At 39.5% G+C, this 15,442-nt stretch overlaps 1 protein-coding gene across 1 annotated transcript in view; it reads right to left on the bottom strand.

Moving 5' to 3' along the window:
* The window catches only part of HORMAD2 (HORMA domain containing 2), a 52,199-nt gene that overhangs the window by 14,850 nt on the left and 21,907 nt on the right, over nucleotides 1–15,442 (bottom strand). The gene's annotated exons all lie outside the window — the stretch shown is intronic.

The following is a 15,442-nucleotide window of genomic DNA, read 5'->3' on the forward strand; positions in this document are numbered from 1 at the left end:
ATTTGGCACAGTATCTGGTACATGTTAATCACTCAATACAAATTGATTGTGTCTAGTTGCCTGATTTTGCCTGATTTTGGTGAATGTGTGGTTGCTGGAGATGAAATGTGCCCTAAACTGGCATACGAATTTTTAAAAATCTACCTTCTCTTGGGGTATGAGAAGTATACAGGATCTCTGAGTGATAACTGAAATTATATATTTAATAATAGTCCTCCACTTCAAATTTCAGCTGCAAACCTGTAGTGTTCCTATAAGGGCAACAGTGGCACTGAAAACTGAAAAGCATACAAACGGGGACATCCTCTCAAATCCCACCCAAGAAGCCATGAATAAGCTTCAGAAATTATTCATCTGGTTATTTTCACAGTATAGTGCAAAGGCTGAGAACTAGGGGGCTGGGTTCCATCACTGACTTGCAAGTTTCCATCACAGTAAAAAAAAAAAAAAAAAAAGGGAGGGGGATCATATTTGCCATGGACCAAACAGCAGTGCTTTGAGGATTAATGACATAATGTCTGTAAAGAGGTTGGAGCTCCTTGGAAAAAAGACACTACATAAATATAAAGTAGTATTAATATTTAGGCTTAGTCCACAATGTGAGACCTGCTTTCCCTGGCTCATGAGGTCACCAGCAGTTTGGTAACGTGTGCTCAGACACCCACAGAGAAGCCTTGTTAACGTCCTCGTAAGTGGACCATAGAGCTAATCTGGACCCACCTGGTGGGAGCAGCCATGGAGGCCGCGCCCCCTCCTCATGGCCTCTGAGCGGGTACAGACGGAGCGAGCCGACTGCCTGGAGGAATGAGACACAGCCGAAGGAGCACTTCAGCAGCATGCAGGGCTTCCCAAGAATGCAGTGGGAGTTTGGGAATGTTTTGGCTTAGAATTAAACAAAAGTCCAGTCATATTGTATCTTGATTTAGAAGAAGGGCTAAATTTGCCTTTCTCAGACAAAGAAAATTGGGATTAAGAGTAGGAATGAGAAAGCTGCTTCTTGGAATGGTTAGTTTATGTCTTTAAAGGATTTGGAGGCAGACTTGGGTATTTCTGTCCTGGGAAAGCTGTGGTCTCCAGGGACCGTCTGCAGCCTCTTTGATGACTACTTGCTGTCTCCTCTCAGTGCTTCATCTCTGTGAACTGGTTATCAAGGGGTGATCTTGCAGAGGTCTAACTGAATGACAGTAAGGTGATGAAATACATTCATTTCTCAGTTTTAAAAGATAAAGTTAATTTTGCACCTCAGGCATCAGAAACCACCATCTTCAAAAAATGTAAGGTTCATGAATTTACCAAAAGCACTAGGCACTTGATAGCTATTCTCAGGCTGTGGCCATAACATAGAAATATTTCAACTAGAGGTGGAGGATATGAAGAAATATTTCTTTTTTCAAAAGCTGGATGTTTTGTTTCTACATTGATGTAGGTTGCATATTCTTTTAGAAATGATCTGGCTTCTTGTCCACTGCTTTCTGTGGTACTTCAGACTGACTGATATTGACAATAGGTGCTTTTTTTTTAGGAGGAAGGAAACAGAAATATTATTGCCTTCTAAACTGGGCAGTAAAATCTACACGAATTGGAAAGCTTTTTCTAAATAAAATATTGACCCTAGTGGTTCTTTCTCGATGAGCAGTTCAGTCCTCATGCCAGACAGGCACGCACATTCGCGGTGTCAGGGCGTGGGCAGGGTGCGGAGGGTGTCCCCATGGAGGACAGGCGTGGCGTGAGGAGTCAGAGGCTAAGTGAAGCGGGGAGGGCTCACAGGTATGGGAGACTCTTGGGGCATCAGAGCCCGAGCAGGGTGACATGGATACCTATACGGGTGTGAGGAAGATGGCGAGGATGGGAGCTTAGTTACATTCGAGGGGATGGATACCATAAGAAATATGTTAAGTATAATGGGGGCCAGGTTTCTCACTAATGGAGAAAGAAGTTACAAATACGGAAAGAGATAAAACCAGAATTTCTATGGGATTAGATGGGAACTGGTCATAGAGGTGTGCATTCACGGATTCATGATAGGAAAATAATTGTGTCTTGGACAGTGGAGGAGGAGTGGGGATGAAGGCCTGATTACCATGGCATGCAAAGAGAAGAGAAAGGGAAGTGGGCACAGCAAGCGCAGGCAACTCTCTTGCAAGGTGGATATGATTTAGGTCACTAGAAAGAAGAAAGGCATTCCAAGCCAGAGAAGATTATTTGTTAACTTATGGAGGCAGAAACGAACTTGGCTTGTTCTCGTGACAGTGAGAAAACTGCCTCAAGGGAGGGGGAACAGGTTGGGTAATAGTGAGAAATAAGACAGGTAACGTGGAGGCAGATCGTGAGCAGCCTGAAAGCCAGGTAGAGGTGTTTAGACTTGATGTAGTAGGAAATGGGAATCATGAGATATTTTGATTAAGGAAGTGATGTGATGAGAGTTGCATTTAAAGAAGATGTGGGATGGAGCAGGAGGTGGTGGGAGAGCTTGGAGGCTATGGCAGCAATTCAGGTGCAAGGGGATGAAGGCCTGACCTCGAGTTCTGGCAGTAAGAACAGACTGGAAAAGGAAAACTTGGGGGAATTTTGATACCCGACTAAAGAAATGATCTCAAGATTCTGTACCTAAGAGGATGAAGGTGATGCTGAGAGGCAGGGAAATTGGATAAAGAAAGCTGTTTTGGGTGTGGGAAGGAGAGGGCAGTGAGGAATAAAAAGACGAGCATCCTGGATTTGACACGATAGTGGAACATCAAGGTGGAAATGCCCAACGAAGATTAAAGATACAGAACTGAAGCTCTGTTCAGTTCTCATGGTCAGGGCACAAGATGAGACATTGGGAGCCAACAGCACACATGTGATGATCAAAGCCCCGAGGATGGATGAATCCTCTGAAGTAAAGTACGTAGACATCGAAGAGTATAGAGTCAGGACCTTGGAGAGGTTGGGCTTTGCCCAGAATTAGAGGCAGGCTGCTGCTGCTGCTAAGTCACTTCAGTCGTATCTGACTCTGAGCGACCCCATAGACAGCAGCCCACCAGGCTCCTCTGTCCACAGGATTCTCTAGGCAAGAACACTGGAGTGGGTTGGCATTTCCTTCTCCCTTAGAGGCAGGAGAAGGAACAAAAGTAACAGAGAGAAACGGATGACAGCTCAGGAGGGTGGAAGAGAGTGAGAACAGTGTAACGTCATAGGAATAAGAAGGAACATTTAAAAGAGAATATACAGTCAACATCATAAAACAGATCAAGAAGAATGAAAACTAAAAGAGTAAAGACTGTGAGATCTCTTATTGGAAAAGTCATTATTAGAAAAAGTGAAGGGAGGTGAAGATGAGGGAGAAAGCCCACTTTCTGATTCAAAGAGCAGGTGAGAAGGGGTGAGTAAATGGACAGGATCTTGTGAAAAATTGCGTATGGAAAGAGCACAGTTAACTAGAAGGATAATCAGGATCACGTGAAGCCTTCTTCTACCTAGTCTGAACAACTTCATCCAAATTTTCCTCCTCACCTTCTACTGTGAGAATGTCAAAGTCTGGCTTTTGAACAGAGTCAGGATTGTGACACAACGCTCCCAAAACCAAGTGGAAGAATTTATCTCTGCGTGTTCTTCTAAGTTAATAGGAAAGTATCTTGGTGGACTTTCAAACTATCTTTTAATAATATTTTTTTCCCCTAAATTGAGACTATGGATGTTCTGGCAAGAAGCTCCAAAAAGACAAGAGTATGCATGACAAATTTAAAACATGCAAATATTTTCAGATAATATCATTATTATATTCAGTGGCCTTCTACACATCTGAAATATTTATTTCCAAGTGGGAGACTATGAGCTAATATTCTCTTCTTAAGACCATTCAGACTTAAATACTTTAAATGTGATTTTATAGTATCTTTATAGTATTATGAAGTATTTTTAATGTTAAAATTGTTAAGCAATATTTCACCAATTCTGAGAAGTCCTGTCTAAAGCAAGTTCGACCAAACCTTTATTCTTCAAACCAAAATGCTTAGAGAGAAAAAATGCATTGCTGGTCCTAAAAATTAATTCTTGAAATATTTATTTTTTGAAGAGTACATTTACTGATTTCTGGGTGAAATGGTACATTGACATGCCATCAATATTTGTTTAGTTTCCTCCCCAAACCTCACTAGAGTGACAGTAAAGAGATTTAAGAGTAGAAACCCCAAAGGACTGGAGGAATAAGAGAGAAAACAACAGCAATGAGAGTTTGGAATCTGGAAAGCAGACAGATAAGAGGTAACTAATGTCGCTGGCAACGTAAACCAGCAGTGGGGCAAACCGAGAACCAGCCACATGTCCAGGGATCTAGAGAATTTCCAGCATCAGGTACTATTGGAATAAGGAATGAGAAGGGTGGGTAGTGAAAGTGAAAGTGTTAGTTGCTCAGTGGTGTCTGACTTTTTGAGACCCCATGGACTGTAGCCTGCCAGGCTCCTGTGTCCATGGGGATTCTCCAGGCAAAAATACTGGAATGAATTGCCATGCCCTCCTCCAGGGGATCTTCCCGACCCAGGGATCAAACCCGCATCCCTTTTGTCTCCTGCATTGGCAGGCGGGTTCTTTACCACTAGTGCCATCTGGAGCTAACTAAAGAAAGTGAAAGTTGCTCAGTCGTGTCCGACTTTGCGACCCCATGGACTAGTCCATGGAATTCTCCAGGCCAGAATACTGGAGTGAGTAGTCTTTCCCTTCTCCAGGAGATCTTCCCAACCCAGGGATCAAACCCAGGTCTCCCACATTGCAGGCGGATTCTTTACCAACTGAGCTATGAAGGAAGCCTGGAGCTAACTAAAAACCTAGTAAAAGACATTTATGAAGCAGTTGGAATCCTCAGACCCCTTCTTCAAATTTGCAAAACCAAACAGTTGCCCACACAGGGGTAAAACTGAAACTTCCCTGGAGAAGGTGGTAGAAGGTGGTGAGATCTACATTACAGCTGAGGCAGGGTTGTGGTGCCGGAAACGGGGGGATTACATGAAAGTATGCACACTGAATGTAGAGCCTCAGCCCTCTATCTCTGTTTGGCTCCCAAAACACTGGTGACCAACAGAGATTGGGCAAAGTGACCAAGAGGAAGCATTTAAAAATACAGATGTTGAGCATTCCCCCAGAGGCCTGATCATGTCACTCTACAATGAAGGCCCACGAGCTCAGAGCTTTCTAGTCCTTGCACTTTTATGTATGAGCAGCCAACCAAGGACCGCCAGCTGTCTTTGACCTCTGAGGAGAGAGAGGTCGGGAAGGTGAATGAGGGTGGAGGAGGAAACAGCAAACAAATAGAAGAAACAAAGACATACAGAGAGGGAAGAAATGTATCTAGAGTATCAATATCCTCTGAGATAAGAGACCATTCTGTGAGCATGAACAAGAGCAGGATGCTCTAACTGTAAAAAGGAACACCCAGAGAACAACAACAAAAGGCTCTTGGAAACAGAAACACAATAGCACAAAAATAAAGACTCAACAGAAGAATAGGATCATGTTAACATGTTAAGAGTTATCCCTGAGAGCACAAAATGAAAGCACAAGGATACGGAAAATGGTAGAGAAAAGATTTTTTAAAATAAGTTAACTGTATACAGGAGGTCTGCTATCTAAATACCATACTAGGAGATCCAGAAAGAAAGAGTAGAGAGTTTTGAGCAGACATAATTTTCATCAAGGAAATAATTCAAGAGAATTCCCCAGAACTGAAGGAGCACCCAAGTTACCAGACTTAAATTGACCAGAGTGACAAACATAAATAATTAATTAAAATAATTAATAAAATTTCAGAAATCTGAGGAAGCAGCTTTCAGACAGGAAAAAAAAAAAAAATAGACAAAAGCTCAAAATCAGAATGACTTGGAAATTCTTAACAGAAACACCAGAAACTATAATATTTTGAGGAACAATGCCTCAGAATTCTCATGAAAAATAATTGTCCTCCTAGATCTTTATTTCTGGACAAACAAATATAACAGTAAAATAATATTTTTAGAGCTTGAAGGATCTCAAAACCTTATCACCCATCACCCCTCTCTAAGGAAGTTATTAAAGGACAGGCTCCACAGAAACGAGGGAGAAAACCGAATCAGGAAACAAAAAGTCTAACACAGGAGAGGCAGAGAATTCCCCAGAAGCTGTGGAAGGGAGATTTCAGTAGGAGAGGCGGGCACCAGGCAGAGCAGGCATGCAGATTTGGTCAAAGGTGAAAAGCTCCAGGAAAAATTTCTCAGTGAGGACGAAGTTATTGCATCTGAGTATCTGAGAGGGGTCTTAGAGCAGCACTGTCCGTAGATCTTTCTGTGACGATGGAAATGTTCTGCATTTGTACTGTCCAACACAGTAGTCACTAGCCAGAGCACTGGAAGTGTGTGAGTAGCTAAACTTATTTAATTAAAATTTCAATAGCCACATGTGGTGAGCAGCTACCATTTTGGACAGTGCAGGTCTAGATAATCTGCAGAAAGTTTGGAATTGAATTAGGAATAAGTAGAGAAAAAGCTAAGCAAATGAACAATTATTAACTGCAGGAAAAGCAAAAATTTACACAAGAAAGGAAAAGCAATCATGAGTTACTACATAACTCAGCTCTTTATAGAATTATATAGATGAAAGAATCTACTGAAAATTATTGACATAACCCAAATTATATTACATGTTGGGAGAGTATTAGGTAGCTTGTTTTATCTGACCTTCACTTATGAAAAAAGGTACAAATACTTTTTCCAGATCAATAATTTTACTTCTCTGCATTTGTGCTAAGTCGCTTCAGTTGTTGTCTGACTTTTTGTGACCCTATGGATCATAACCTGCCAAGCTGCTCAGTCAACGGGATTCTCTACGCAAGAATACTAGAGTGGGTTGCCATGCCCTCCTCCAGGAGATTTTCCTGACCGAGGGATCGAACCTGTATCTCTTATGTCTCCTGCATTGTCAGGTGGGTTCTTTACCACTAGCACTAGCTGGGAAGCCCTTTACTTCTCTACTATGTTCTTAATGGCTATATAGCACCTCATTTAATTGGTCTACCAAAACTTATTGAACCAATCTTTCATTGAGGGACACTTAGGTTGTTTCCAATTTGTAACAGTAACCAATAGGGCTTTAATGTTAATAATTAATACCATGGATCACTGCTTTTTAAAATTTAACTGTAATGAGGCAAACTTTATATATTATTATATATACTGTTGATCCCCTGGAGAAGGAAATAGCAACCTACTCCAGTATTTTTGCCTGGAGAATTCCATGGGCAGAGAAACCTGGAGAGATACAGTCCATAGGGTCACAGGGAGTTGGACATGACTGAAATGACTTAGCACAGATATACTGTTGCATCTATTTTAAGTATATTATACATTTCTAGGGCCTTGATAAATGTATGTATCCTTGTAACCCCACTACAATCAAAGTAGAGAACATTTCATCACCTTAAAGTTTCTTTATGCTGCTTTGCACTAAATCCCCATCCAACCCCCACACCTAGGGAAACATCAGTTTGTTTTCCTCTCATTTTAGATTAGTTTTGCATCTAGGATTTCATGCAAGTGAAATCATATAGTATGTACTCTTATCTGACTTAAAAATTCATTCATGGTTTTGCACAGTTGTTCATTCTTTATTCTTATTATTGCTGCTACTAATCCTTTGTGCTGAGACACTACAGTTTGCTGACCCCTTGGCCTGCTGTTGGGTGTCTGGGTGGTTTCCAGTTAGGAGCTATTATGAACAAAGCTGCTGTGAACACTTGTGTTCCAGTATTCCTGCGAGTCCCTGGTGGCTTCCCTGGTGGTTCAGATGGTAAAGCGTCTGTCTGCAGTGCTGGAGACCGGGGTTTGATCCCTGGGTCGGGAAGATCCCCTGGAGAAGGAAATGGCAACCCACTCCAGTACTCTTGCCTGGAGAATCTCATGAACAGAGGGGCCTGGTAGGCTACAGTCCGTGGGGCCACAGAGTCGGACACGACTGAGCAACTTTACTTTACTTTATTCTTGTGATTATATGTTTTCATTTCTCTTGGATAACTAGGAGTGAGATTGCTGTACCACATAGTAAGCATGTATTTAACTTCATAGGAAACTGACAAAATGTTCTCCAAAGTGGTTGTACCATTTAACATACCCACGAGCAAGATATGAAAATTCCAAAAGATCTACATCCTTGACAACACTTGGTATTCTCAATTTTAATTTTAGTCCTTCTAGTGAATGTAGACTAGTATCACATTTTGGTTTTAAATTTGCATTTCCCAGATGACTAATGGCATAAAGTATCTTTTTATGTCTTATTTGGCTATTGGTACATATTTTTTGGTAAAGTGTCTGTTCATATTCTTGGGCATTTTTTAAAAATGGGGTTGGTCTTCTTGAGTTGAAAATAATCTGTATAAATAAATCTGTACATATAAAAATCATATATTCTGAATACAAGTTCTTTGACAGATTTATGTAGTAAGGCTATTTTCACTCAGTTTTTAGCTTACCTTTTCATTTTCTCAGCAATATCTTTCTGGAAGAGTTTTAAATTTTGATAAAGTTCAATATATCAGTATTTTTCCTTTTATTGTTAGTGTTTTTAGGGAACTGCTTAAAACCCTTTTGTTGGACATTTTGTTTCTTCCTGTAAGTTTTATAGTTTTAGCTCTGACCACAGTGGTATAAAATTAGAAATAAAGAACAGAATAAAATTGGGAAACTCACAAATATGTGAAAATTAAACAACATACTCCTAAATAACCAATAGGTCAAAGAAGAAATCAAAAGAGAAGTCAGAAGATTATTTGAGATGAATAAAAAAGAAGATACACCCGTTTTTTGATTGGGTTGTTTGTTTTTTTGATACTTAGCTTCATGAGCTGTTTGTATACTTTGGAGATGAATCCCTTGTCATTTGCTTCGTTTGCAAATATTTTCTCCCATTCTGGAGACTGTCTTTTCATCTTGTTTATGGTTTTCTCTGCTCTGCAAAAGCTTTTAAGTTTAATTAGGTCCTATTTGTATACTTTCATTTTTATTTTCATTATTTTAGGATTTGGGTCAAAAAAGATCGTGCTGTAGAAATCAGAAAGAGAAAAACAAGTATCATATATTAATGAATATGTGGCATCTAGAAAAATGGTACAGATAAACCTATGTGCAGGGCAGGAACAGAGATGCAGATGTGGAGAACAGATGTGTGGCCCTGGGCTGCAGGGGAAGAGGCGGGATGAACTGGGAGACTGGGATTGACGTGTGCACTGCCGTGTGTAAGCAGACAGCTAGTCTGTAGAGCTCGGGAGCTCAGTTCTGCCCTCTGTGGGGACCAAGATGGGTGGAGTGTGGGTAGGATGGGAGGAAGGAAAAAAGAGAGGGGATATATATATATACATATAGCTAATTCACTTTGTTCCACAACATTGTAAAGCAGCCATGTGCTGCACTGTGCTTAGTCGCTGAAGAGACAACAGAACAAAAATACTGCTAAAGCAGTGCTTAGAGGGAAATTTATAGGTATAAATGCCTCAAAGAAACTAAATTTCCAACTTAAGACACTGGAAAAGTGCAAACTAAACCTGAAAACAAGCAGAAGAAAGGAGATAAAGACTATATTGGAAATTTGTGAAATGGGGAATACAAAAACAAATATAGAGAATATTGATGAATCCATAAACTGCTTCTGTGAAAGATCAACAATATCAACAAACCTATAGCCAAGAAAACGAGAGAAGACTCAAATTATGGGATTCTCCAGGCGGGAATGCTGAAGTGGGGAGCCACCTCTCTCTCCAGGGGATCTTCCTGACCCAGGGATTGAACCTAGGTCTCCTGCATTGCAGGCAGATTCTTTACCATCTGACCCACCAGGGAAGCCATCAAATTAGAACAGCAAAAATTACTACCGACTTCACAAAAATATAAGAAAGCATTATCAAGAGGTACTGTATAAATCCCTTGTCATTTGCTGTGTATGTCCATAGAAATAACATAAATGAAATAATAAATTCCTAGAAAGACACAAACTACCAAAACTGGCTCAAGAAGTAATAGAAAATCTAAATAGAGCTATACCAACTGAAGAAACTGAATTAATAAGTTTAAAATTACCCACAAAGAAAAGCCTAGACCCAGATGGCTTACTTTAATTCAAAGAAAAATTAATGCCAACTCTTCACAAACTTTCCCAAACAGTAGAAGATTGCTCCTAACCTAATGTTACACTGGTTTTAGTATAATGATAACGTTGTATTCCTTTAGGTTATTACAGGCACTTTTAAACCAAACAACACTCTCAGTCTTACTCCTTTAAAAACAACAACAGCAACAAAACTTGCTTCTTTTAGGCTAGGGTTTAATAATAGTAAAATCCAAAGTGTTACTACCTAAGATTGCTCACTATGCTTTTCTTTCTGCTATTGTGTATACACACACACACCTATATATATATATATGGACTTCCTAGGTGGCTCAGTGGTAAAGAATCTGCCTGCCAATGCAGGAGCTGGTTCAATCCCTGGGTTGGGAAGATTCCCTAGAGAAAAAAATGGCAACCCACTCTACTATTATTGTCTAGGAAATCCCATGGACAAAAGAGCCTGGCATGCAACAGTCCATAGGGTCTCAAAAGAGTCAGACATGACTTAGAGACTAAACAACAACATTATATTGTTTTTTTCTTTATGTAAAAGTGATACATACACAGCTCATCAGAGTGGCTATTCCTACTCACAACAGGAAGAAAATAATTCTCTGATATGGTAAAGAGTGATTCATATATGAAAAAAAGATGAGTTATATGACTGATGGGAAAGTCAACCAACTTTCATTCCTTTTCATGGTAAACAGTGGATAACAATTATATTCTGTAATGCAGACCAGAAAAATTAGTTGAAAAAAAATGTCCTATTAGACAAAAAGAAACTTTGTGAAAAGGACTATAGCCCTGTGATAAAGAGAATGATGTGTGGTTTTGAAGTCTGAATATTTTCTGTAGATAATGAGCCTCCTCCAACGTTTTCAATAATCACCTCCATTTCCAAGAATCTAAGATATTCTTGCCAACACTACATTGTATTAGACAAGGCATATATGCTTCATGAGATGTAATGATATGAAAATCACCAGCCTATACCTCAAAACTTCAAAACTTCAGAGTTTAGTGGGAGAAAATAGGGTTTTGAGTGAAAAGGCTCTTGTTTTAATCCACTGACTAGAATACATAGCAATTCTAAGGAATTGCAGAAAATATCTTTCTAGTCCACACTTAAATGGTACCATTTACTTCAGCACTAATATACTTTACACTCTAATTTCTCAAAAACAAATCATTTATACTTAAATCCAATGTTAGCAGAAAAGGTAAGAAATGGCCTTCACACAGGGAAAAAAATGCATTCAGGTAAGCCCTATATTGCTATATGTATTCTTTTGTGGAATTCATCAAGAAGAAAAAGCAACCCTTTCTAAGGGTACAAAGACTCATAAAGAGCTCACAAAATTAGAAAATTACCACCTGTGGATCCCCACTTAAAAGCTGATAAAAATACAAATTCCCAAAAAGCTTTCTTTTTTAAATTATTTATTTTTGGCTGTGCTGGGGCTTCATTGCTGCTGGGGCTTTTCTCAAGTTGAGGCGAGTGGGGGCTTCTCTCTAGTTGCGGTGCACAGACTTCTCATTGCGGTGACTTCTCTTGTTGCAGAGCACAGGTTCCAGAGTGGGCTTCAGCAGTTGCGGCATGCAGGCTCAGTAGTTGTATCTCCTGGGCTCTAGGGCACAGGTTCAGTAGTCGCGGCACGCAAGCTTAGTTGCTCCACAGCATGTGGAATCTTCCCAGACCAGGAATGGAGCCTGTGTATCCTGCATTGGCAGGTGGATTCTTTACCACTGAGCCACCAGTGTTAGTCACTCAGTCACGTCTGACTCTTTTCGACCCCATGGACTGTAGACCGCCAGGCTCCTTTGTCCATGGGATTCTTCACGCAAGAATACTGGAGTGAGTTGCCATTCCCTTCCTAGGAATTGAACCAGGTCTCCTGCATTGCAGGCAGATTCTTTACCATCTGAGTCACCAGGGAAGCCCCCCCAAAGCTTTAATGGCTTAATAAACTAAGAACATCAGTCTCTATGACATGGTACGTTAGCTGGCCATCTTTTTATAGCTGTCTGGGTGTGTTAATAATTACTAGAGTCATTTAAGAAGCCTGGGTTAACAACCTGTATTAGAAAGAAGTAATTTTCCCTCAGGATTTAAACTTAGCATAACATTTTTTAAAAATTCTATATCCATAGGTTATCGTCACCATATATATGAGTTCTTTAAAGAAGAAGCTTGTCCGAGTCTCTCTAGGCTACATGACGGTTGCTATCCACCCAGCTGACCGCAGCAGAGAAAACAGGCCCCACCTCACAGAGCACTGTGGGGTGTCACTGTGGTGTGTTCCTCACTACCTAAGCCCTAAAGCTGAAAACACCCTACAGGGAAGGAAGCCCTGTCCCGAAGATGTGGCCAAAGCAGATGAAATGATAAGGACACATTTAGGATAGGATTTTTCAGACAGTGCTACATAAACCTGTTTTGTCCTGGAATTCCTTGGTCTCTTGAGTTCTGTGTCCTGTTTTTCAAGTGGAGTTTGGTTTTAAGAGTTCTTATCATTTAAGAATGTTTAAATTTCAAGTTTGTCTCTTTTCATCATTTCTGATCCATGACCAAATTGTGGTCTGAAGTATTTCAGATACAAAACAGAAATGGTAACCAAAAGGATGTGAGAAGTGAGAAGAAAATAGGAGCTGAACACATTCCTGATCAGGCTGTTTGGTAAAGATTTAATGCAATACAAAGATAAGGAACCTGGAAGGAGGAAGAGCATGTTGGGTTAGAAGTTGAAATTCCATTTAATGCTGAATTTGAGGTACTTGTATACGTATTGATGGGAGAGGTCAGTTTGGAATAGGGAGACAAAACCAAACCAGAGAAATAGAAGAAGACAAAGATGAAAGCAAAACATGAGCAAAATAGAAAAACAGAGCCATAGAGGAGATCAGCACAACCAAAAGATGACTTTGAAGAGAGAAGTAAAAAATTACTGACTTGGGCCAGTGTAACCCAAGGAAAACAAATGGGGCACAAATAAACACCAGATATAAAAATAGGGAAATAACTACAAAAGCAGAAGTGGTTTTTAAAATTATTAGACCTCCATGAATAATATCATACCAAAATATGAATACTTGAAGACAGAGGAGAGAAAGGTCAGTTATTTATATTTTTGGTGTGATGTTATTCATGGAGGTATCTTGTAATTTTAAAATTCACCTCTGTTTCTGTAGCTACTTCTCCTCGTTAGAGGGAAAATATAGAGTACATCTCTGTAAACTTTAGAGTGGAAAAAATTTTTTAAATAAAAACTGCCAAAGATAGCTGAAAGGACTGATAAGTTGAACTAAGCTAAAATTAATATACTATTCATCACAACACACCATTAACAGAGTAAAAAGGCAACTCATAAAGTTGAAGAGATATTCACAATACATGTATCTGACAAAGGACTTATGTAGAATATATATTCAGAACTCCTACAAATTCATAAGAATGAAAGACAAACCCAACATAACCCAATAGAAAAATGACAAAAGACTTAAAAAAATTTTCACAAAAGAGGACATCCAACATGGCCAAGAAACATGAAAAGGTGCTCATCTTCCTTAGTCATCAGGAAACTGCAAATTAAAACCACAGTGACATACCACTACACACACCAGAATGGCTAAAATTAAAAAGATGGAAAATGCCAATGGCTGGTAAGGATGTGGAGCAACCAAAACCTGCTGATGGAAGTGTGAGCTGACACAAGCACTTTGGAAGCTGTTTTGTAGTATCTATTAAAGCTAAATGTACTCATATCCTGTGACCCAGCAATTCTACTCCTAGCAAATCTCCTACCAGAAATGTGCATATTTTACTAAAAACATGTTCAGAATACTTGAAGAAGTGAAAAAATGTTTCACACTCCATGATTCCACATCTATAAGATAAAAACACAGGAGAAACTAATCTGTTGTAATAGAAGCCAGGATAGAGAACTGCTGTGGAACAGTACAGTGACTGTAAAGCCGGACTGAGTTTTCTCAGAGCACTGGCACTATTGTGCTTCTTGACCTGGGTGCTGATTTCACATGTGTATTCAGCAGGGCTAGAATAGGGTGAGGCAAGCAAGATACCTAGGGAGCAGTCCTGAGGGAGGCACTCTCTCTTCCCTCCCATCCCAGTCCTTGGGTTCAGTTTGTGAACAATTTTTGAGCTGTATCATTATGATGTATGGGCTTCCCTGGTGGCACTAGTGGCAAAGAATGTGTCTGCCAATGCAGGAGACATAAAGAAATGCAGGTTCGATCCCTGGGTCGGGAAGATACCCTGGAGGAGGGCATGGCAACCCACTCCAGTATTTTTGCCTGGAGAATCCCGTGGACAGAAGAGCCTGGTGGGCTAGAGTCCATGGGGTTGCAAAGAGTCAGATATGACTGAGCATACGTGCAAGATATATATTATGATGTATGTTGTTTTCTGTATGTGTATTATACTTGGATTTTAAAATGTAAAAGGAGTCTGGTCTACCTTACCCCACAAATAAAAATTAACTCCAAGTGGAATAAAAATTTAACTGTAAAAAGAAAAACCTTAAACTTTTATAACAAAAGAAAGGAAAGTATCATAAATGACCTCAGATAAGGAAGGATTTCTTAAGAATATCCAAAAGCACATGTTAGAGGAAAAGTTTGACTACATTAAAATTAAGAACTTCTCTTTAGCAAAAAGCATCTTAAAGAAAGTGAAGAGACAAGCCACAAACCTAAAAAAAAAAAATACTGTAACATAAATAATGGAAACAAGTTATTATTTAGGATATATTTTTTAAATCAATGAGGAAAAGATAAATAACCCAATAGAAAAATGCATAAAAGACTTGAATAGTTACTTTATATACATAAAAAACCAGAACAGCCAATACACATGAAAAGATGCTTAAGCTCACTAACAATCAGGGAAATGCAAATCAAAATCAAATCATGAGGCATTACCATTTACATCCAGTGGTTAGGCAGAAACCATAAACATGGGTAATACTAAGTGTTGTCAAGGATGGTGAGCACCCCCTCCACTGGTGCTGGAGCACAAGCTGGTACAACCATTTTGGAAAGCAGTTTTTCACTACCTAATAAAGTTGAAAATGTGCAAGCCCTAGGACTCTTTGGAATAGTCCTCAGAGACACTCTTGCATATGTGTACAAGAAGGTGTATACATGAATGTTTATAACAATTACAAAGAGAAAGAATGTCTATCAAGAGTAGAATATTCTACAGCAGTGAAAAATGAATGCACTCTAACAGGGTTATCCATAACACTTCTACCCTGGTCATCAAGAACTTAATTATACTTCCAGTGAGTATGAATAAACAGAATATTTTAAAATGTTTAAT

The sequence above is a fragment of the Dama dama genome, chromosome 5 (assembly GCF_033118175.1).
Source record: "Dama dama isolate Ldn47 chromosome 5, ASM3311817v1, whole genome shotgun sequence".
In the NCBI taxonomy this organism is placed as follows: domain Eukaryota; kingdom Metazoa; phylum Chordata; class Mammalia; order Artiodactyla; family Cervidae; genus Dama; species Dama dama.